Source organism: Hibiscus syriacus, unplaced genomic scaffold (assembly GCF_006381635.1).
Source record: "Hibiscus syriacus cultivar Baekdansim isolate YM2019G1 unplaced genomic scaffold, ASM638163v2 tig00111584_pilon, whole genome shotgun sequence".
NCBI lineage: Eukaryota > Viridiplantae > Streptophyta > Magnoliopsida > Malvales > Malvaceae > Hibiscus > Hibiscus syriacus.
In genome coordinates, this window is record NW_024063127.1 from 694,332 (window position 1) to 719,838 (window position 25,507).

A 25,507-nucleotide genomic window follows, 5' to 3' on the forward strand; every position below is an offset into this window, starting at 1 on the left:
AAGGTTGTTAACACGCTTCGGTTGGCAAAGGGTCGACCATGCAAGGGTGTCTATCCTCTTATCAATTGGTCAACCGATCCAACAATGATCTCGAAGGGCGCGAGTAATATCGAAAATTATTCGATACGACAAAAGAAACATCATAAGATAAATAGGCGCAACTTGACCAATCATTTAATAAAGGCTTTGACCACGAAAGCAATTTTTTATCCACCTTAGACATAATCAACTCAATCCCAAATTTAAAGGGTGTTTAAATTTATTTATTTAAATTTTAAAATGGAGATTTGAATTTTGGATAAACTATATCAAATACCATCAAACTCTAAGCATTGATTCGTTTATACTACCAAACTTTTAATTACGTTAATTTAGCTAATGTTTACTTTTAAGTGCAATTATACACTCAACCGTTAATAACTTAATAAGACGATGACATGACAACACGTTGTGACGTTGCTAAAGTGGTTGTCACCCAAACAACATCGTTTTTGCGTGATTGTTTGATGTTCAAAAAGCTCAAAATGATATTTTTAATTTATGAAAGAAAATAATTTTCATGATTCGAATTAAAAACCATTAAGAACCAAAATTAAACACCAACCACTAAACTAAATAATTATTTAATTTTAACAAAATCAATATATCTGTTCAATGGCACCAATTAAGTTATATAACAAGAATATAACCAGCCCTCTGTCATCAAAGATTCAACACCCGACCCGACCCCAACTACTGTCCGGCACGATTCAGCTGATATTCCCTCCTAGTGTCCTCCCAAACCCTCTTCAACGTTTGGCTCTCTTCATTCAACAGCGCAAACATGCACTCAATACCCTCGCCATAACCTTCAACAAGCTTTACTTTCTTCAAAGCTTTGATCAATTCTTTCTCCGGAACTAGTTTCGGAGCTTCTCGCATTGACAACTCCATAGCCATTGCCGCTGACTAATCATATTGTTCCCGCCTCACAATCTTTTTAACTCGAAATATTATCTTTATCATGTCTAATCCGTTACTATTGCATTCTTCTTATTTTTTAAGAATCGAGTTCGCATCGATGAAAGCTTGATCCAATATCGCAACTTTCAAGGTCGCGTTGTTCGAGCCATCCGGCTTCGAGTAAACGACGAGCGTCGTTGTTGTGGAGTCGATGGGACCCGAATACAAATTCTGGCCAAAAGATAAATCCTCCTGCAAATCATCTTCTTGAAAACGGCCATTATAACCCTCGAAACGTATGAATATGAAGTAGAAATTTGATCTGGGAAATGTGAGGAGCCTTGGCTGGAGTCAGAGAGTAATCTACAGTCATTTGAAATCGAGGCCTGCTTGCCATTATCAAACTGGCAACTCTCTTGAGAAAAAACCATTATCAACACTGTCCGGTAAGATTTCACTTTGATGACGGTGGTGCTGGATATATTCTTGTTATATGACTTAATTACTGCTATATATGTAATTTCGCTAAAAATATAATAAATTCCTAAGAATTTGACGGTTGGGTGTTTAGTATTAGTTTAGAAAGTTCTTTAGTTTGAATCTAACATAAATAAAACTAAGTTGATTTTGACATTTTGAGCAAAATGATTCTACAAAAACAACGTCGTTTTGATGAAGTAATACGTCGGCAATGTCACAATGCGTAACGTGGCATAATTTGATAGCATAAACGATAGAGTGACATAACTACATTAAAAATTAGTATTAATGTTAAAATTAAAAAATTAAAAGTTGATAATAAACGTCGTGTTTAAAATTCAATGGTAATTAGTCCTTGAATTTTTAATCACTTAAAAAGAATATTTTTTCAAAATTATAATAAAGCTAAACTAGGCCGCAACCGTGGGAAGGGAAATATAAAAATATGTAACTCCGGAAAGGCGAGGAAGTTTTGAAGTGGAAAAGCGAACTAAAATTTTAAAAATTTATAGCGCCAATTCCTAAGCAACAAAAACCCCCTTCAATCAATCATAAGCCTAAACGAACAAGATGCAATCCAAAATAGATTCCTTCTTCAAGCCTTCTTCTTCTTCTATGTCAAATGAGTGCTCGAATTCACCTCCACAGTTCTTCGATGACGAGAACCATGAATTAGCCTAGCCACCTGGGAGAAGAGTCGGCACATCTTCGTCAACACCTACACGCGCAGAGCTTAATTTTGAAGGGTATTTTCTTCTATCCAAAGAAGTAATGCCTTTTTAGGGTTTTGGATTTTTTTTAAAGATTTCTCTTTTGAAGGATTGACAAGAAAAAAGAATCAAGCGACGAGAAATCGAAAAATCCCATTTCAGAGAAAAGGTTTTCAAGGGAAGAATGCGGTTCAAGCGGGAGAATCTAAATAAGAAGAGGAATTATGCACAGTTCCATTTGGAGTTAGGTCAATCTAATTTTCTTCTCCATGGTTGTTCAACTTGTGGGCTCAAGTATTCTTCTGGGGATGAAGCTGATGAAAAGAACCATACCGTTTTTCATAAGAATTTTACTCTAGGAATCCAATTCAAGGTACATACATGTGTATTTTTCTTAAACCTATATACACTCTCTTTCGGTAATTAAGGAATATATCCAGCTGTTGCTCTGCAATTTAGTTCGACAGTGAAAGAAAAGGTTCGTTTTGATCCATAAGCTATATTTGTATAATTAAAATTTGAAATTTTATTGGGCTTCATTTTGGAGGGGTGGAGAAATGAGAGGGTTGTTCTTATGCCCATGGTGAACGTGGCCGAGTCATTTTGTTTTTTTTTTAGATTATCTCATGGTTTAGCATATATAATTATCTGGACTTGATGATTATGGGGTTTTTTTTTTGCAATACTGTTGCTATAGCAGGTGCAAGAGGTTGTGAAGATGATGGAGACTGAGCTTGTTGAGGGCTGGATATTTCACAAGCATTGCAAGGTGATGTGATTGGCACATTATGTACATTATCTAAGAAACTCTGTTTCATTTATCAGTAAATGATTCCTACATTTGATCTATTTCTCTGTCTCTGTATCACAGTCCAAACAGTTGCAAAGTTCAACAATTTCTATGTCTCTATTATACTTTTTACAGGTATACCTATTCGTTTCCTCCCAACGAATTGCTGGATGTCTAGTTGCAGAACAAATCAAGGAAGCTTTCGAAGTCCTCTCATGTTCAGTCGGCGAAAGACACGATTGTGCGACGGCAAGGAAAGCTAGGTTAAGCTCAGGCAAACTTCAGTTTGGGGACTTTTTTTGCAGAGGGAAATCATTAAAAGAACACCTAAGAGGTGTCAAACGAAAGCCAGACCGGAGCAACTCTGTGTAGGGTACGAGCTGTTTGCGGCATAAGAGCAATTTGGATCACTCCTTCCAACGGAAGAAAAGGCATTGCAAACTCAATTGTTGGAAGCTGTAAGGTAAACCCTTGAGCTTTGATATTATTGACTCAGTTTTGTTCTTTCAATAAAGGGATGAGTATAGAGTACAATCCGTTAATATAAGATTTGTAGCATCCGTTTTTGTCCGGGTCTAAAAAAAATTATTATTATATTAACATATATTTACAATTTGTGTAGGCCTAAAATACAAGCCCAACTGAGACTAACCCACTCAAGCTCGATTCAAACCCAATTACAAAGCATGGAGCCCATATCCGATCCAACCAGTACTCAGCAGCCCAACATCCGACTCGGATCCAGACCCGACCTAAGATCTGACCCGATCCCTAGGGTTTCTAAAACCTAACCCTAGGAATATGATGTCGCCGCGCCATTCTCTGATGTTCTCCTATCCGCCGCTTCACCTATAATGACACCTACAGTGATCGAAAGCTACTCCCATCAGTCTAAAATCCAATAACAATACAATGAAATCAAGAGCAAATCCAAAAAAAATCAGTAGTTATTAATCATCAGTCCATCAAGCATCGGAGGCATTAGGTGTTTACAAAAAGAATAAAAATAACCATTCGAAAAAGGGGAGGAAAAGAGAGAGAAAAAAGATAGAGAGAAACCGAACACAAACAAGAGGAAAATACAGAAGAAAAAAAGAGAACAAGGAGAGGAGAATCTTATTGGGGCTCGAAGCTAGTCGGGAACACCATAGGTCGTCGGTTGCTTGTTATTTGAAAGGTAAACTTGTAGATCTGGGGTCTAGAGGGGTTTTTTAGGCTGAAAAGAGTTGAGAATCAGGTCGAGGAGGTTGAAAGGAACCTTTAGGGGTGGTTGCCTCTCTCCGACCGCTGTGGGTTGTTGTGGGCGCAACGGCGACGGTGACATTCTCTCTTCCAATGAGAGAGTTGAGAGAGTTCACTCTCTTTCCTCTTCTCGTTTTGAAGGCAATCAAAGGGTTTGGCCATTTTTGGCCTTGGGTATTATATATTATATATATATATTATGAGCGAAACTACATTGTTCTTGGGGGTTCTCCTGCGTATTTTCAAGCGTGGGGTAATTATGGTCTAAGTTCTCCTATCTGTAATTTGTTATTTTGGGTCATTAATAAAATGTATATTACTTTGGGCATTTATTTTTGATATTTATGATTTAGTCACTAATTTCATGAATTATGATATTTTCTTTGATGTTCACATTTGGCCATGACATTTGTAAATCTTGTATTTTGGTCACTTGTTATTACTATATATATTTTGTAAATGTTAGACATGTTCTTGTTGTTTATGAAAATTCCATTTTGGTCACTCTTTTGTGTTTGGGTTAAATATTGAATTAGCATGTATGTTTTACTTTATTATATTTTAGTCCTAATGTTATTTATGGATTATTTTCACTTCTAGCATCTTATCTGTTTGATATATGCAATTATGACTTTAATTTGTTTGTAATTTTCATTTCGGTCCTTTATATTTGCTTTTGGTTCGATTAGGTTAATGTATAATTTGGGCTTAAATTTTATCTTAAGTTCATTTTAGTCCATGCTCTTTGCATAATGTTTGGTAGTATTATACTTTCAACCCCTGTAGTTTAGTTATTTTAATTTAATATTTTGTTATCTAGTTTCATATTAGTTTTATTATTCATTTTTCAAACCATATTTTTATTTTTATTATTGTCGTATGTATTAAATATTTGTTATTGTGATTTATATATGTAGCTAGTTAATATTAATATTGTACGATTATAAGATGTTCACCTTTATTTGTTTTATTTTATTACTTGTTTTAATTGGATTTATGGAATTTTTTTTACGATACATGTGTCTTGTAAACGATATTGATTTTATATTATTTAAATAATTTCAAGAACAGTATTTGTAGAACGGGCATTGAAGTATCACTTGATTAAAGTGGTACAATCCGATAAGACGTTCGAACGAAATGAAAACTTGAAATAAATTAGTTTGTTTTACTAATTAAATTTTATTATTCAAATGATCCAATACATTTTTTATGTGTAATTTATTTATGCAAATATAGATTTTCATTTCAAGTTCGATACCATATTATCGATGAGGGAATATTCTTTATGGATAAGAAATAGACGAGATAGGTTTCCCGATGGAGGATTGCTCATCTTGAGATTTCTTTTCAAGTTAAAGAATTTTCTCTAATTAATCAATTTGGAGAAATTAATTAAATTTTAATAAATTGATCATATTTTAATTTATATTTGGTTCATAATTTCAACCATTACGAACGTGTAAGCGATCAAGTACCAATTTTCAGGCGCTGTGGGGATGCTTATCCTTCCCACGTGTAACAAACTCCCGAACCCGTTAAAATGAATCTTTGATAACGCATAACAAATTTTGTCTTAAAAACGATTTTCTTAAAATTGTTTTTAAAAGACGTTTTTAGGTATTCGACCTACCTAACCCAAAGATCGATGGCTAATCATTTTCAATTTAATCCAAATTAATTCCAAATCACCAATTTTTCAAACTAAAAGTCATAAGTGTTTTTAAATAAATTTAATTTATAAAAATGGTTATGACAGCTTGGCGACTGTTTTTTTCTTGTTTCATTTTACTTTGAGTCAAAGGTTTGTACGTTTCTCCTCACACACATCACGTGCATTTGTATAACATAAGCTCTAGACCCGAGCTTCGATCCAAATAAGTCGAGGTGAATGCTTTACTCTTGTAAAAATTTATTCTTGTATGAGTTTTAGCAAATAACCCCGGATACATACCTTATACCTTCGTAGGGATTTATTCATCGTATGAGTATAAGGCAGTGAACCCCCTTGAATTGAACTCGTTCCGTTCTTAACCTATAATGGGTGAGGATCGAGGGTTTGGCAGCCCAATAGGGCTCCGACATCAAGGAAAATTTGATTACCCTTTTTCTGTTAGAGCCGAAACCATGCATATAGTGAACCGTAGAACGGTTACCCTATGTATAACTATATCGAACCTTCATCCGTCAGTAGGTACCCAAAATAGGTGTACCAAAAGGAGAGCGTTTCTGAACCTTTCCTTTTTTTTTTTAAATTTTGTTGAATAACATACACACTAGATACCATGTAATACCCAAAAATTGAGATAATTACCAAAATGCAAATTTTGAAAGTTTGATGGTCAAAGTAGAAAATTGGGAAAAGTTTAAGGAATTAAGTGGTAATTTCCAAAAAGAATTTTATTCCATAAATGGATTTTGTGAGTGACCAAATTATAAATTTTAAAGTTTAGTGATCAAAGTATAAATTTTGGAAAAGTTTAGGGACCAATTGTAATTTTAAAAAATTACAAATTGGTCTCAAAAATAATATATAATATTTATATATTATTTTTACATTTTTAAATGTTGGAAATATATAAATCTTTGGATTTTAGGATTTAATTTCATGTTTAATTTGGACAGTTGAATTAAAGTGGCAAGATTGTGATTTTTGGAAAAATGCAAGTGAAATAGGTAAACTAAGATCTTATTTGTTCATCTTTGACTAATGAGATGATAAGGTTGAGGTGTCTTATTTTGGAAGATGATAGGTTAGGTGTCTTTGTTTAATGGTGATTATGAAGTTTCATTAAGGGTAAATTGGTATTTTCCCAATTTAATAAATTTAAAATTCATTAAAGTTAAATTAAAGGTAGATAAGCATGATATTAATAAAAAATATCATGCTAAGTTGTTCAAGCTCCTCCATTTTCCGTGAGTTAGCTTGGAGGTGAGGAAAAATATTTGTTTTCCATTTTTGAGCATTTTTCTTTGGATTTCGGGTTACCGTGAAATAGAAAATTGTTTTACGCGAAAACGCTATCATTTGGTACCAATATTGCTTGCTAATCTTGTTGGAATTCAAATATCCCAAATCTAAGGGTTTATGTTCATGATAGGTTCATAAAATTGATGATGAATCTTGATGTTTTTGAGGTTGTATATTCATTTTCAAGCTTGATTTATGGTTAAAACATGTTCAATCTTCCTAGAAATTTTCTTTAAATTGGCCAAATTATAAGTTGGAGAAACTTTGTATTCTGATGAGAGTTGATTAGGGATTTGATTGTAGAGATGTTATAAGGTTGATTGAAAGTTGATTTCATGCTTGAATCGAATCAAAATCATGAAAAAAAGTTTTAAAGGATAAAGAATTCGACTATGATGTATTTGAGTGAAAAAATTATGGAAAAATTAGATAAGGTCTGGAAATGATGTAGGAAGTATTATACAAGCCTTAGAAAAATTTAGGGACCATTTTGTAATTTTGAAAAGTTGGGGGACCAATTTGATAATTTTGGAAAAGTTGGATGGTTGTATAATTGCCTAATAGTTGATGTACTATGTTGGAAATTATTGTTTTGGAATTGAAATGAATGTTTACATATGAAATATGACTATTTTAGAAGTCTGAAAAGATTGGGAAATTAAGTGCAACATTCGCATAGTTAGGGTGCTTAAATGTAATTGTACCTTTGTAAAAGCATTTGAATGGTAATACTTTCAATGCTGGAATTTTGGTATTAAGAATCTAAGTGATAAAATGGTGAAGGACCATTTTGAGTAAATTGAAAAAGTTGGTGCCAATATTAAAAGTAATTATTAAGTGTTAAGTATTTTGGTAGAAAATGATTTCAAGTATATTGAATTTTTTTGAGGATGTGTTTTTATTAGTACAATACTAACATATGTATCGTTATGAATTTGTGATTTATACAGATCTTGATTGATTTGTGATCGAAGCAAGTTAAGTATAAAAGGGTTTATGTGGATCATATGAGGCATATATTTTGGAATATATAAGTGTCAAGGTGAGTGCAATACATGCATGACATTGTACATAGATGTTTTATACATCATCAGGAAGACTTGCGATAAGTCGACCTTGTTTATATCAACATGATATTATGTCATTTTTATAACTTCGATATGACATTGATATGTCACATTGTGAAATTATAATGCATTGATCATGAATAATGTGATATTTTACCATGAATATTATTTCGGGTATAAACTGGCCAATGTTAAATATTGATAATATACTTTGCCATGGATGAATCAAATAAAACAGACTATATGCCCAAGTAATCATTGAGGGACAGGGTATAGTTGGGATGCCATAAAATAGCAACTGTAGGTTTATTATAGCACTATAGTGTGTAAGGGCACTAAGTGCGGGAAGGTGGATACGACCTTATGTATTATGTCCGGATTAGCACTTGAGTGTAAACCTAGTGTAGGTGGTGGGCATGACCTTATGTGTCATATCCGATTAGCACTATGGCGTAAGCTTAATGTATGTTTAGCACTACGGTGAGGTATTTTACTCGAATACCAGGATCCTCATGGTTTAAATTGGCTAGTATTATTGGTTAATAAATGGTAAACATGCAAATAAGCTTACGAGTTTATGGAATAAATGACAAGTATAGTGGTAAAAAAATTTATATTCGGGTATATCATGTTGATTATGGTAGTATATTGGACATGCAGGTAACATGATCTTATGGCATTTGAATATGACCTTAAATTTCATGAATGAGTTGTATTGCACTGTTTATTGTTTTAAATTGTCTCACTAAGTATACTTAGCGTGTGATGATTTTCACGCGTAGGCAAAAAGGCAAGAGTAGAGTAAAGAGTACAGAACACTCCAGACATCAAGGAATATACTACAGTATCATTAAGACATCCTATGATATGATTTTGACTTAGTTAATGGCATGTACTTATCAATGTCCTAGTTGCTCTATTAAATTATTTTGCAACTGGTTTATAATGACTAAACTAAATTGTTTTACTCTGTTTCAATATGGATAGCATAAATCCATATTAATATATGTTTTAAATAGTATGTGATAGTTTGATGTGATGATATTTTTATATTATCAGTACCATTTAAGAAAATAAATTTGCAATCACTTTTGAATTGGAAAATGGTTTTAGAAATTCAGGCGACATCTATAATCTGTATAGGTATAATTATACGGGTTATGGGTGTTACATTTATTGGCATCAGAGCTACAGTTTAGCCGTTCTGGATATGAAATGAGTCTTAATTTAAGTCAAGAATGTGTACATATCACTAGGATGTCAAAAGTTTATTGATAGTTGTATATATAATGTGATGATGCTTATTGGGAGTAAAGTTACTCTTTACTAATGTAAGATGATGCTGATTGTGTTCACATGTCATAAACTAAAGGAAAAGGTAAGAAATTTAAATATGTTGAAAAAAGGTCAAGATTGAAATTTACCCAAAAGGACCTAACATGACTTCTGCAAAACGGCTTAGAAGGGTGGAAGATGTTAGGGATTTTCCTTCATTATGTGGAAGAAATGCCCCCAACATTAACGAAGTTTCTAAATTGGAAGAATCCATTAAAAGTTTGAACGGCTTACAAGAGAAGTCGAATCGGATGAGGACCCAGAGGATTTCTGAATCTAGTGATGATTCTGAGGTTCCTCCATGTAAGCTTAAATAATTGAGAAATATTATGTTAAGCATTAAATTGTTTAAAGCATTGTTGATTGAGTAAGATAAATATGATTTCTGCCAAAAGTTTACAAAAAGCTGAGTTTAGTGAATCAAATGATTATGAGTTGGATTGAGAATATATATCGTCCATAAAACTTGATAGAGTTACCTTGCGAAGGTAAATTTGTGAAATGGATTGTTTAACCATTCCATGCTGCAATGAATTATTATTTAGATTGAGATTGATTCTCAAGAACTTGAAAAGTTTCAAGTTCTAGTGAGAGGAAAATAGTAAATTTTCTTGATATTGTGATTTTAGCATTAACTGCTATGAAGTTATTGCTACAAATTTATCAAGTTTTCTTATTGAACATGTGGACATTTATAGTTTCAATTGATATGGAAAATGTTTCAACTGCTCGAGAATAAATTTTGTGGATATGGAAAATATTTACATTTTCTTAAGATGAATTAAGGAATTCTAAAGTAGAGATATTCAATTCAACTTGATAAAAATGTGTTATTATGGCGGAAGACATATGGGTATGATACTAGTGTTAGACGGACAAATAATAAACGTCCGATAAAGATTCAAGAGCTTATGTTACCGGTGAATCTTATGGGATTATCATTAACAAGTTTTAAATCATTTGATCATAAGTTGGTTCTCTGCATTAAGGTTAGGTTAATGGTCGCAAGAAGCAATTAATTTAGAAAAATGCGGAGAAATTAAAATTTTAATGATTGATGAAAAGTGAAACATCACTAACGTGATATCAACAATGGTTATGATTAAGATGATGTAAAAAGGATGCATAGCTTTTCTAGCTAAGGTGATAGATACTCATATCTGAAGTAAGATCATATGATATTTTCATAACTCTGGAATTTCCATATGTCTTTTAGATTTATTATTTGGGTTACCTCCAGATTGAGAGGTGGAATTCAATACTTGTGGTTATCAAGGCATTGATCGTGTATCTATGGGTTCATATCGAATGGTTGCGATTTAGTTAAGAGAATAAAGAACCAATTGCAAGAGCTGCTAGATCGAGGATTCTTTAGATCGAGTATTTTACCTTGGGGTGCACCGGTGTTGTTTGTGAAAAAGAAAAGATGGATCTATACGATTATGCATAGATTATCGACAGTTAAACAAAGTAACTATCAAGAACAAATATCCTATTTTGAGGATGATGACTTGTTAGATCAGCTTAAGGGAGCAACAATTTTCTCTAAAAATTGATATTCGAAGGGATTACCAGTTACAGATTAAAGAATAATATGTTCCAAAGATAGTTTTCAGAACACGGTATGGACACTATGATTTCATAGTTATGTTTGGTTGAAAAATGCTCCGGCAGCATTCATGTTTGACGAATCGAGTATTTTAATTTTACAGGATTAATTTGAGTCTCTATGATGACATTCTGGTATACTCGAAGACAAAGATAGAGCACGATGCTTATCTTTGTACTGTGCTCGATATACTTAAGGATAAAAAATTATGCCAAATTGTCAAAGTGAGTTTGGCTGTCAAGTTCTTTCTTGTTGTTGTCTCGGCAAAAGGCATAAGAGCTAAAAAAGTTAAATAAGAAAAAATAAGAAAAATAAAAAAAAAGAAAAGAATAAGAATAAGAAAAAAAACAGAAAAAAAAGAAAAAAAAACAAGAGAAAAAAGATGAGAGATGCTTAGAAAATATTTCACTTGTGAAAAAAGTGAGATTACAGACTTTGAAGTTAAGTCTGGGGGTGTGTATTTTATCGAGGAAGAATTTGTATTCATCATGATAATGAGTTGAAGAAAGATATTCTTTCTGAGGCACATTATAGTCCACTAACTATGATCCAGGTGGAAACATTATTGAGTTTGTTGCTACATGTTTAACATGTCAACAAGTAAAGATGAGCATCAAGTGCTTTCGGAATTGTTGCAACTTATTTCTATTCCAGAGTGGAAGTGGTAAAGAGTCACTATGGATTTTGTTACTGGACTACCTTTAACATCAAATAAAAAGGATTTCATTTGGGTGATAGGGTGGAAACATTATTGAGTTTGTTGCTACATGTTTAACATATCAACAAGTAAAAGATGAGCATCAAGTGCTTTCGGAATTGTTGCAACTTATTTCTATTCCAGAGTGGAAGTGGTAAAGAGTCACTATGGATTTTGTTACTGGACTACCTTTAACATCAAATAAAAAGGATTTCATTTGGGTGATAGTGACCAGTTAACTAAATTGACACATTTCATTTCGGTGTGAATGGACTACGCCTTGGATAATTATGCAGAGTTGTATATCAAGGAGATAGTTCGACTACATGGAGTGCCAGTATCCATTATATCCGACAAGGATCCAAGGTTCACTCTAAGATTTCGGAATTCTCTGGATAAAGCTTTGGGTACTCGATTGAATTTCAGTACGACCTTTCTTCCAGACGGATGGAAGTCAGAAAATACTATTCAGTATTAGAAGATGCTGCTGAGAGCATGTGTGATTCAGTTCAAGGAATCATAGACAAAGAAAATTATTTGTCTCTATAAGAATTTATCTACAAGTAGGATCTTGGCTCGAGAAATCAAAAGTTAATAGATCGGAATCTTGTTGGCTCAGATTTATTGAAAGATGTTGAGGATAAAGTAAAGATAAATTTAAGAAAATCTCAAGGTGGCATCTGATCGGTAGAAGTCTTATGCAGACTTAAAGTGAAAAGAGATTGAATTTCATGAAGGCGATAAAGTTTTTCTTAAAGTATCGCCTTGGAAAAAAAGATTTTGTGTTTTGGGCGTAAAGGAAAACTAAGTCCAAGATTCATTGGACCTTATGAGATCTTAAAGCGTGTCGGATCAATGGTTTATCAATTAGCATTACTTCTGGAGTTAGTCAAAGTTCACAATGTTTTTCATGTGTCGATACATAAAAAGTATCGATTGGATCTTTCACATATCATTTCATTAGAGGAAATTGAGATCCGACCAGATTTGACTTATGAAGAAGAACAAGTACGGATCTTGGCTTGAGAAATCAAAATATTTCATAGCAAGACGACTCCTCTAGTTAAAGTGCTTTGGCAAAAACATAAAATCTTAAAATTCGAGGACGAATTTTATTTACGAGGGGGAGAGTTGTAATACTCAAAAAATTTAGATAATGACCAAAATGTAAATTTTGAAAGTTTGATGGTCAAAGTAGAAAATTGGGAAAAGTTTAAGGAATTAAATGGTAATTTTCCCAAAAAGAGTTTTATTACATAAATGGATTTTGTGAGTGACCAAATTATAAATTTTTAAAGTTCGGTGAACAAAGTATAAATTTTGGAAAAGTTCAAGAACCAAATTTTAATTTTAAAAAAATTACAATTGGTCTCAAAAATAAAAAATATATATTATTTTCACATTTTTAAATGTTGGAAAATAATATAAATATTTGGATTTTAGGATTTAATTTCATGTTTAATTTGGACCGTTGAATTAAAGTGGCAATATTGTAATTTTTGGAAAAAGGCAAGTGCAAATCGGTAAACTAAGATCTTATTTGTTCATCTTTGACTAATGGGAGATGATAAGGTTGAGGTTTGTTATTTTGGAAGATGATAAGGTTAGGTGTCTTGGTTTAATGGTGATTATGAAGTTTTATTAAGGGTAAATTGGTATTTTCCCAATTTAATGAATTTAAAATTCATTAAAGTTAAATTAAAGGTAGATAAAAATGATATTAATAAAAAATATCATGCTAAGTTGTTCATCAGCTCCTCCCTTTGCCGTGAGTTAGCTTGGAGGTAAGGAAAAATATTTGTTTTCTATTTTTGAGCAATTTTCTTTGGATTTCGGGTTATGCCGTGAAATAGAAATTGTTCTACGCAAAAAATGCTATCATTTGGTACCAATATTGCTTGCTAATCTTTCTAGAATTCAAATATCCCAAATCTAAGGGTTTATGTTCATGATAGGGTTCATGAAATTGATGATTAATCTTGATGTTTTTGAGGTTGTAGATTCATTTTCAAGCTTGATTTGTGGTTAAAACATGTTCTATCTTTCTAGAAAATTTTCTTTAAAATTCAGCCAAATTATAAGTTGGAGAAACTTTGTGTTATGATGAGAGTTCATTAGGGGTTTGATTGTAGAGATGTTATAAGGTTGATTGAAAGTTGATTTCATGCTTGAATTGAATCAAAATCGAGCAAAATCATGAACATAATTTTAAAGGATAAAGAATTCGACCATGATGTATTTGAGTGAGAAAAATTATGGAAAATTATAATGTCTGGAAATGATGTAGGAAGTATTATACAAGCCTTAGAAAAATTTAAGGACCATTTTGTAATTGTGAAAAGTTGGGGGACCAATTCTACAATTTGAAAAAGTTGTGAATGGTTGTATAATTGCCTAATAGTTGATGTACTATGCTGGAAATTACTTTTTTAGAATTGAAAATGAATGTTTAGATGTGAAATATGACTATTTTGGAAGTTTTAAGATTGGGAATTAAGTGCAACTTTCACATAGTTGGGGTGCTTAAATGTAATTGTACCTTTGTAAAAGCATTTGAATGACAATAATTTCAATGCTGGAATTTTGGTATTAAGAATCTAAGTGATAAAATGGTGAAGGACCATTTTGTAAATTGGAAAAGTTGGTGCCAATATTAAAAGGAATTATTAAGTGTAAAGTATTTTGGTAAAAATGAGTTTCAAGTATATTATGGTTTTTTTGGGGATGTGTTTATTTTAGTACAATACTAACATGTATCGTTATGAATTTGTGATTTATACAAATCTTGATTGATTGTGATCGAAGCAAGTCAAGTATAAAAGGATTTATTGTGGATCATATTGAGGCATATATTTTGGAATATATAAAGTCAAGGTGAGTGCAATACATGCATGACATTGTACATAGATGTTATACATCATCAGGAAGACTTGTGAGAAGTCGACCTTGTTTATATCAACATGATATTATGTCATTTATAACTTCGATATGACATTGATATGTCACATTGTGAAATTATAATGCATAGATCATGAATAATGTGATCTTTTACCATGAATGTTATTTCGGGTATAAACTACCCAATGTTAAATATTGATAATATACTTTGCCATGGATGGATCAAATAAAATAGACTATATGCCCAAGTAAGTCATTGAGGGACAGGGTATAGTTGGGATGCCATAGAGTATAGCAGCTGTAGGTTTATAATAACACTATAGTGTGTAAGGGCACAAGTGCGGGAAGGTGGATACGACCTTATGTATCATGTCCGGATTAGCACTTGACTGTAAACCTAGTGTAGGTGGTGGGCATGACCTTATGTCATATCTGGATTAGCACTATGGGTAAGCATAGTGCATGTTTAGCACAATGGTGCAGGTATTTTACTCGAATACCCAAGGTCCTGAGGGTTTAAATTTGGCTATGGTTTATTGGTTAATAAATGGTAAACATGCAAATAAGATTATGAGTTTATGGAATAAATGGCAAGTATAGTGGTAAGAAATTTTATATTCGGGTATATCATGTTGATTATGGTAGTATATTGGACATGCAGGTAACATGATCTTAGGGCATTTAAATATGACCTTAAATTTCATGCATGATTTGTATTGCACTGTTTATTGTTTTAAATTGTCTCACTAAGTATATACTTAGCATGTGATGATTTTCACGCGTAGGTAAAAAGCCAAGAGTAGAGTAAAGAGTACAGAGCACTCCAGACATCAAGGAATATACTACAGTATCATTAAGACATCATATGATGTGATTTTGACTTAGTTAGTGGCATGTACTTATCAATGTCCTAGTTGCTCTTTTAAATTATTTTGCAACTGGTTTATAATGACTAAACTGTTTTACTTTGTTTCAATATGGATAGCATAAATCCATATTAATATATGTTTTAAATAGTATGTGATAGTTTGATGTGATATGATATTTTTATATTTTCGTGAAAATTAATCATTTTGCTTAGAAAACATGTCCGGGTAGGAATGTTATTTAATAAAAGCATGTTCGGGTAGATATCATGATTGGGTAGGTGTTATATTTATCTGTAGATAGAATCTTTTAACTCTATTGATTATCTTGTTTGTACTAACTTATTTGTTTGTACTAACTCATTTCTTTTATTTTATTTGTGTCATTTTTCATCCTTTTTTGAATTGCATTTAATCAACATAACATAATGCGAAAATGTTGATACGCAAGGGGATATCCTAGAGAAAATTTTCACAAGAAGAGATAAAAAATTTCAATCAAGTAGTCGTATATACAGACATACACCAATGGCTAAAAGAAATTTAGAGTACAAGAATGAGACTTACACGAAGATCGTGTAACATTCGAGACTGAAATGATGATCCATTGATCCGAGAAATAACCAGTGGTGGAGTCTTATTTACGATCATTTTGTTGTTAGTCGTCAAGGAGCGACGCACTGACTTCAGCACCGCCATGGCATTAATAGAGTTAGGTTACAGAACACCTAAGGGGCATCTTTTTAAAGGACGAAGATCTGAGACGAAGCAGTGATCCACTTCAGACTCAAAATCGAAGCGAAAGTATGTATGTAAAATGGACTATCTTGCAATGTGAAGGCTTTTATCTCTGGTGAAAATTGTTTTACAATATTCATCGTTGGGATCAACATTTTTGCATCTACATTTGCATCATTGCATTCTGCATGACATTCATTGAAGCATTTTTTACATGCGTTAATCATATCTCGTGGGGAACTTTGAATAAGTGCTTCTAACGAATCAACTTCATTCACACAATACTGAGAATGGAAGCAAAATTTGAGAAACTGAAGAAAGAGCTAGAAGAGAATTTACGAAGAATGCAAGTAGAGTGGGAGGTTAAAATGGAACATGAACAAAAGGCCATTGTGGATCGTATCTTGCAAAACCAAAAAGACCTAGTCGACCAAATGGTAGAAAAATTGGTTGGGCTCAAGCAAGAAAGAGGCAAAGAGAAGATTTCCTTGACTAGAGGAACCTCTTAATGTGTGATAGCCCATACCAATCAACCGATACTCATTTCGCCCCACAAGCTTCCAAGCCACCAAGTTGGCTTCTCCACCATTAAAAATTGTACAATTATGATAAATCTTCGGGATAATTCTACTGATCACAACATGCCAAATTCTGATGAGATGAAAAGAGCCAACAATGAGATCCCAAAGAATTTGAAAAAGTGGTGCAGAGAGACATTCAAGGGGATGAGAGGACAAAGCTCTCACAATAAAATGGATGTAAGAGAACCAGTCATAGTTCCCAACTTGGTGCTTCTGCCCAAATTCTAGATGCCCAACTTTGAAAAGTACAATGGAACCAGTTGTCCTAATGCCCATCTCACGATGTTTGTTCGAAGGATGACTGGATACACCAACAATGATCAGATGTTGGTCCACTGCTTCCAAGATAGTTTGACTGGACCCGCTTCTAGGTAGTATAATTAATTGATTCGTACTCAAATATGCTCCTAGAAGGATTTGGCTAGTGACTTTCTAGATCAATACAAACATATGATTGATATGGCCCCTGATCGAACCACGCTGGAAAATATGGAGATGAAGAGTGATGAGAGCTTTCGACAATGCTCAACGATAGAGAGAGTTATATCTCAAGTGCATACACTAATGACTGAAAGAGAGTTCATCACTCTATTCATAAATACATTGAAATTTCCATATATTAACTACATGATAGGAGATGCCACCAAGAGTTTCTCTGACATCATCATGTGTGGAGAAATGATCGAAAGAGCTATCAAGAATGGCCAGATAAGAAATACTAGCAATACTGACATTGAGGAAAGAGCTGAGATTAACATAGCAGGATCTTACCTAGCTAATCTGGGGACCAAACCTCATAATGTGTTTCACGAAAAGACTCACATCCAATTCCAATGACGTATAAGGAATTGCTCCCAACGCTAGTTGAGAAGAACCTTGTGACTCCAGTTCATTCCAAACCAAGATATGCCCCATATCCTGAAGGCCATGATATTAACGCCATATGCAACTATCATATTGGGAGCTCGGGGCACGCCATTGAGAATTGTAGGGCATTGAAGTGCAAGGTCCAAGATCTAATTGATTCAGGGGCATTAACATTCAATGTGTAATGGGGCATTCTGATAAGGAGTAGGCTATGTCATCCATCAGGAATTTTGTTGCATTCCCATCATGCATGTCATCTTGTTTGAACTTGTTTTTATTTTTGTACCTTTTATGTTTAAATGTTTGTAAGTTACTTGATGTTCGAACATTTAAATAAAATGCTTCCTTCTAAGGAAATGAGCAATGAGAAAATTTTAATCTTAAAATTCTTTTAATATCATCTCAATTAAAAGTTCTTTAATAGTTGAGGTTGTAAATCTTTGACAAATGACAATATTGAACCCTTGCAAAATAAGGACCACTTGATCCTAATCGTACTCCAGAATATACACCAGAATACATACACTTCTCTTGCAGAGACCTAGCTAGTTTTCCCTCAATCAAGGACTTGACATTAGGGTATGTGTTAGGAGCAGACAAAATGGGGCAACTGGCACATGAGTTTGCAAAACTAATTGGTTCTTATTTCCGTTGATGATGTTTAATGATGATCATGATCTTTTCAGATGGAATGGTCAAGTAGGTGAATCTAGTTTAGGTCAGCTGCTTGGGAATTAAACTCTAATGATGAGATTTTATGACCTTCAACAAACATATGGACTATAACAGGTTCTCCTTGGAGAGCTTAAGAAATAGAATTCGTATACCCATAATATTATTATTATATGTGTATATAATAAAACTAAACTATTCTGCTAAAGTAATTGGTTATAGAGGAAACTCAAAAGGTCTGGCTTTATGAATAGATTACATTCAAACCATGACATTGATCAGGTACTTAGCAATTTGATGTTTCCTCCACTGTGATTATCAAGTCGAAGACTTTGTGACGATATGAATCCTCCAGCTAGCCAAATAAAGGCAATTATAAGATATATATGTACAATAAAGCTGAATTCAGCTAGCCAGACCATGGAAAATTAAATTGAATTTACTAAACAATGAGTTTCAGTGAATATGGACTAAGAGAGTTAAGGAACACCTATAGTCAACTTCACACGAGTACTTAGAAATCTCATTTTAGACTGATATTTCTGCACTACTTTGGCTAGAGGAGTCTATAAAGCTTGAACAAACGGAAGATTTCAGAGAACTGAAACAAAAGTTTTCTAAAGAGTCTAGCAATTGACTATGCTAGTTGCGTCATTTTGTCCGCCTCCGATCAAAATGTCAAACCAAGAAAAAGGGGCATGTCCTAATTTTCGCGATGACCGAGAAAAAGGAAAAAAGATGAATCAATGAAACAAACCTCAAAATATAGGTAGCCAACCTCAAAACCAACCTGTCGATCTTGATATTTGTCAAAGATTTGCAGCTATCAAAGATTAAAAGAGCAGTTTATTCTTTGATATTCGATGAACTCTTGTTTTACGATTGTTTCAATTGTGAAACTTAGAAGAATACGATATTTTTGTCAAAATTCTTTTTGATATTTTTCAAAATGTTGAAAATAAAAAGAAGAAAAACATTTTTAAACAAGATAATCTCTCTAGAAGTATATCTTGGAATTCAACAATTATCTATCCGAAGCTCATGATCGAAGCTAGGGCAAAAGGAAGCCAATTTTTGGGGCAAAATTTGATGGGGGCAAGGAAAACAAATTGTCTCATGTCGAGGTTTGCAAGAGTACACCCTGGTGGAAATGAATACAAGCTGAATTATGGATAGAATGAATACGACTCATGCATCCATTCCCCTCACTGATCAACATATACATACATCAATACATACATACATGACACATGAAATTTGCATCTTTGCATTCATTATCATATGCATTAAAGACATTTTTCCCTCTCTTGAGGACAAATTCAATAATTCATCAAAAAAATACAAACTTCATCATGACACCTGTAAACATACAAGATAGGCAGTCATAAATACATCATTTCAATCTTTCAGGAAATAAAAGCTCGAAAATGACCAGATGTCTTCAACCTGAAAGAACAATGCTATCCACAGATTTGACTCCCTGAAGTCAACAATCAAATATTCTGAATACGTTTCCTCAACATGCAGGAACCGATAGACATACTATGAGCTATTGAGATCATCTTCTTAAAATAACAAAGTGTCGTCTCGTTAGAGATAGTTTCTTTAAAACAAATTTGTCTCTCTTGAGACAGTTTCTCTTGAAACACCCATCTTGAGACGTTTCCCTTGAAACGAATTTTGTCTCTCTTGAGACAGTTTCTAAAACAAATATTTGAGAACGTTTCCCTTGAAACGAATTTTGTCTCTCTTGAGACAGTTTCTCTTGAAACATCATATTTGAGTTTGTTTCCCTTAAAACATTATCCCTAAAGATGGCCAACCGTCCTCATCGCGTAGGAACCGTGTCATCCCCCGACTAGACCTCCTCATCACGTAAGAGCTGTGTCACCCCTATATAACCAGTCGTCCTCATCGCATAGGAACCGTGTTATCACCCTTTCTAAAGATGGCCAGTCGTCCTCATCGCGTAGGAACTGTGTCATCCACCGATCAAATCTCCTCATCATGTATGAGCCGTGTCACCCTTAGGTGACCATAACTCTTCATCAAGTATGAGCAGTTTCATCCCCAACAACAAACATATCAAATTTCAAAACCAAAAAAGAGAACCGAACAAAAACTTGTTGTCTTTTTCATCTTTGCCTATTCTTGTTAACACAAGAATGTGCAAAGAGGGGCAGCTGTAGACACTCATTTTTTCCGGGTCTAAAAAAAATATTTATTATATTATATTATTATTATTATATTATTATATTAAATATATTTACATTTGTGTAGGCCTAAAATACAAGCCCAACTGAGACTAACCCACTCAAGCTCGGTTCAAACCCAATTACAAAGCATGGAGCCCAAGTCTGATCCAACTCAGTACTCAGCAGCCCAACATCCAACCTGAATCCAGACCCAACCCAGGATCCGACCTGGCCCCTAAGGTTTTTGAAACCTAACCCTATGGATATAATGTCGCCGCTGCCAGTCTCTGATGTTGTTCTTCACTGTCACTACCGCTTCACATACAGTGACACCTAAAGTGATCGAAAGCTACTCTCATTAGTCTAAAATCCCAATAAACAATAAAATGAAATCAATAGCAAATCCAAAAAAAAATCAGCAGTTATTAATCATCACATCCATCAAGCATCGAAGGCACTAGGTGTTTACAAAAAGAAAAAAATCAACCATTCGAAAAAGTGGAGGAAAAAAAAGAAAAAAATATAGAGAGAAATTGAACACAAACAAGAAGAAAATACAGAAGAAAAAAAGAGACAACAAGGAGAAGAGAATCTTATCGGGGGCTCGAAGCTAGTTGGGAACACCAAAGGTCGCTGGTTGCTCGTTATTTCGAAAGGTAAACTTATAGATCTGGGGTCCTAGAGGAGCTTTTAGGCTGAAAAGAGTTGAGAATCGGGTCGAGGAGGTTGAAAGGAACCTTTTGGGGGTGGTTGCCTCTCTTCGATTGTCGTGAGCGCCACCGGCGGCGGTGACCTTTTCTCTTATGATAAGAGACTTGAGAGAGTTATGATAATCTCTCGTTTTGAAGGCAATGAAATAAAGGGGTTTAGCCATTTTTGACCTTGGGTATTATATATTTATATTATGAGCGAAACTATGTCGTTCTTGGTGGGTCTCCTATGTATTTTCAGCATGTGGGGTAATTATGGTCTAGGTCCCTCCACGTCTGTAATCTATTATTTTGGGTCATTAATAAAAATGTATGATATTTTACTTTGGGTATTTATTTTTCGATATTTATGATTTAGTCACTGATTTCATGAATTATGATATTTTATTTGATGTTCGTATTTGGCCATGACATTTTTAAATCTTGTATTTTGGTCACTTGGCTATTACTATATATTTTATGTAAATGTTAGACATTGTTCTCGTTGTTTATGAAAATTCCATTTCGGTCACTGTTTTGTATTTTGGGTTAAATCCTGAATTAGCTTGTATGTTTCACTTTCATTATATTTTAGCCCCAATGATGTTTATGGATTATTTTCACTCCCATCATCTTATCTGTTTGATATGCAATTATGACTTTAGTTTGTTTGTAATTTTCATTTTGGTCCTTTATATTTGCTTTTGGTTCGATTGGGTTAATGTATGATTTGGGCATAAATTTTATCCTAAGTTCATTTTAGTCCCTATTTTTGCATAATGTTTGGTAGTAGTATTTTTCATCCCATGTAGTCTTTAGTTATTTTAATTTAATATTTTGTTATCTAGTTCATATTAGTTTATTATTCCGGTTCAAACCATATTTTATTTATTATTGTTGTATGTTATTAAATATTTTGTTATTGTGGTGTATATATGTAGCTATAGTTACTTATATTAATATTGTACGATATAAGATGTTCACCTTTATTTGTTTTATTTATATTACTCGTTTTAATTGGATTTATGGAATTTTTTTTGAACGATGCATGTGTCTTGTAAATGATATTGATATTTTAGTATTATTTAAATAATTTCAAGAACACATATTTGTAGAATGAGCGTGGAAAGTATCACTTGATCGAAGTGATACAATCTGATACGACGTTCGAACGAAATGGAAACTTGAAATAAATTTAGTTTGTTTTACTAATTAAATTTTATTCAAATGATCCAATACGTTTTTTATGTGTAATTATTTTATGAAAATATCGATTTTCATTTCAAGTTCAATACGCATATTTATCGATGAGGGAATATTCTTTAAGGATAAGAAATAGACGAAATAGCTTTCCTGATGGAGGATTGTTCATCTCGAGATTTCTTGTCAAGATAAAGAATTTTCTCTAATTAATCAATTTGGAACAAATTAATTAAATTTTAATAAATGGATCATATTTTAATTTTATATTTGGTTCATAATTTCCACCATTACGACAACGTGTAAGCGATTAAGTACTGATTTTCAGGCGCTATAGGGATGCTTATCATTCTCCACGCGTAATTGACACCCGAACCCGTTAAAATGAATCTTTGATAACGCATACCAAATTTTGTCTTAAAAAATAATTTTCTTAAATTAATCTTTGTTAACTTCCTAAAAAGGCTACTTTTAAAGCCTTTTCACTTAAGTTATGTTTGTTTAAAATCATTTTAGTCATTTAGGATCATGTAGTTGCATATAGTTGCATTTGTGGTGGTTGTACTATTTTATTTCTCAATGGTGCTGTTTGAGGGAAAGGTGCAGTTTGTCTATGGTGTGCAGGGAATAGCAAGAAAAAATATTCTTTGGGAAGTAATGCCGCGGCATCACACGTTGCTAGAGCAGATTGAAATGCCTTGGCATTTCTGGCGTAGAAAAGGACAAAAAGATATTTCTGCATCAGGACAGCTGGCACTGGGCTGTCCCTGCACGGAGGATTGCTGTAACCGCCTGCCAGAGCTACCAATGGACCACTGCCACTTGGGAGGATAAGATTCATGCACAAAATGTGATTCTAGGGGTATGAGGGGTATTTTGCACCCAACAAACATCATACCCCTAGATATTTATTTATTATATGACACCTCATGGGAGAGAGAAGAAGGAGAGGGGTGAGCACACGCATAGAGCAGAAAAATCAGATTTTTATTTTCTCTTTTTCCTTCTTCCTTGGAATATTCCATTTGATAAAGCTCCAAGGAGTGGCAAGCTAGGCGCTGAAAGGAGCTAGCGAGCTAGGTGGTTGGTGGCCGAGAAGAGACCTCCGGTGGCGCGTCGAAGGCTTCTTCTCACTTCCCTTTTGCTGCTATTTCTTTATATTATTGTGGGTTGTTGGAACGAATTTTCATGACTTTGTGTTTGGATATTTCGAACCCACCATGAATAACTATTGGTGGTGGTTGGTTGATGGTGTTTAAACTTTATTTTAATGGTATATTTAAGTTTATTTTGGTTCTTTATTTGCTTTGCTTATGAATGCTTCACCATCTAGGCTTGTAAGAGGCATGGAAATGTCCATCTCTTAGATGAAGGTTAGGTATTCGGAAGAATCCTAAACTAAAATACTTGTAAGTATTCGGAAGAAACGCAAGATAGATCCTCATAAGCAATGGGTTATGGTATTTTCAAGGGGCTTTGAACCGGCTAGGAATATTATAATTAATCCCTTAGATCTCGGAAGAGATAGGATATGATTTCAACGACTAAAAGGGTGTCTTCATCAATAGGGTAGGCTGTCCAACATCGTTGAGTGAGAGCAGATGCCTTGGCATCCTATTCTGTTAGGTCTTTTGAACACCTTAGGAAAGTCCTGTCGAGTAAGTAAAGACAAGATAGCTAAATACTTGAGAAATAAGTTTAGCAACCTTAGACCAATCCTTTACCATTCATTCATTGGAAGCTTGTCACATGAGGATTATTTTTCTTATTTTATTTATCTTTTTATTTACTGTTTTACCAATTCTCATTGCCTCAACATTTCACCATACTCATATTAAACATCCATCATTGCCACTGCATTTCCATTTGCTACACCATCACACCATCAATCCGCATCCACCAGCATACACATACCATTGCCGTGACATCTGTATATATCAGACTAACTATACTTAGATAGAATATGCATTGCTTTGGTTAGACTTTTGTGATTTCACCCAATCCTTGGAGACGATACTCACTCATCATATATTACTTGAGCGATGGTATACTTGCACATTATTTGCGTATATTTATAGTACTCACAACACGCAAACATTTTTAATAGACGTTTTTAGGTATTCGACCTACCTACCCAAAGGTCGATGGCAACTCCTTTTTAATTTAATCCAAATTAATTCCAAATCACCAATTTTTCAAAAAAAAGTCATAACTATTTTAAATAATATTTAATTGTTTTTATAAAAAAATGGTTATGACAAGATTAGAAAAAGATAGAATTTAGTTGTATCGAAATTACCAAGAGCGAACTTTTTTGAGTAAACTAGGTAACTGTTTAGGTTGAAATTGAAAATATCACGCTCCATAACATATAATGTAAATTGTATGGTTGTAACTTAATGAATTACCGTCAAAAAACATATAATATTCTTGTTTGTAATCGAATTATTACTAATTGTCCAACATTTTAGAATAGACATGACATTTTAGGTCAAAACCTGTCATAATATAATACTATTCATCGTAACCAAAATTATTATCAGTCGTTAAAACGTCCTAAATTAATCTAAAATTAGCTGGCGGCCAGCTAATTACCCCCAATAAAGGCTTCAAGTTGTGGTGATGTGTGATGTGTTGCACAGGGTATACATTTCCTTTTCAATTCTTGACATCTGGTTGGTTCCAATTAAACTTCTGGCGGCACAGCATAATTACCCCCAATAAAGGCTTCAAGTTTTGGTGATGTGTGATTGTGTTGCACAGGGTATATTTCTCTTTTCAATTCTTGACATCTGGTTGGTTCCAATTAAACTTTGTAACGAAGGAAAAGCTTCTGTAGGGGACATGTAATTGAAAATCTGAGATGGCATTTTCTGAACCAAGTTCAGATGGACAGTTTTGGCGTCCAAGTATACAGGCACCACCTCTTTCTTGGTGTATAAACTGGAAATTATGTGA

At 33.6% G+C, this 25,507-nt stretch overlaps 1 pseudogene; it reads left to right on the plus strand.

Annotated features, from left to right (window-relative positions):
* Positions 1–1,404: 1,404 nt before the first annotated feature.
* LOC120165567 lies at positions 1,405–25,507 on the plus strand (annotated as a pseudogene).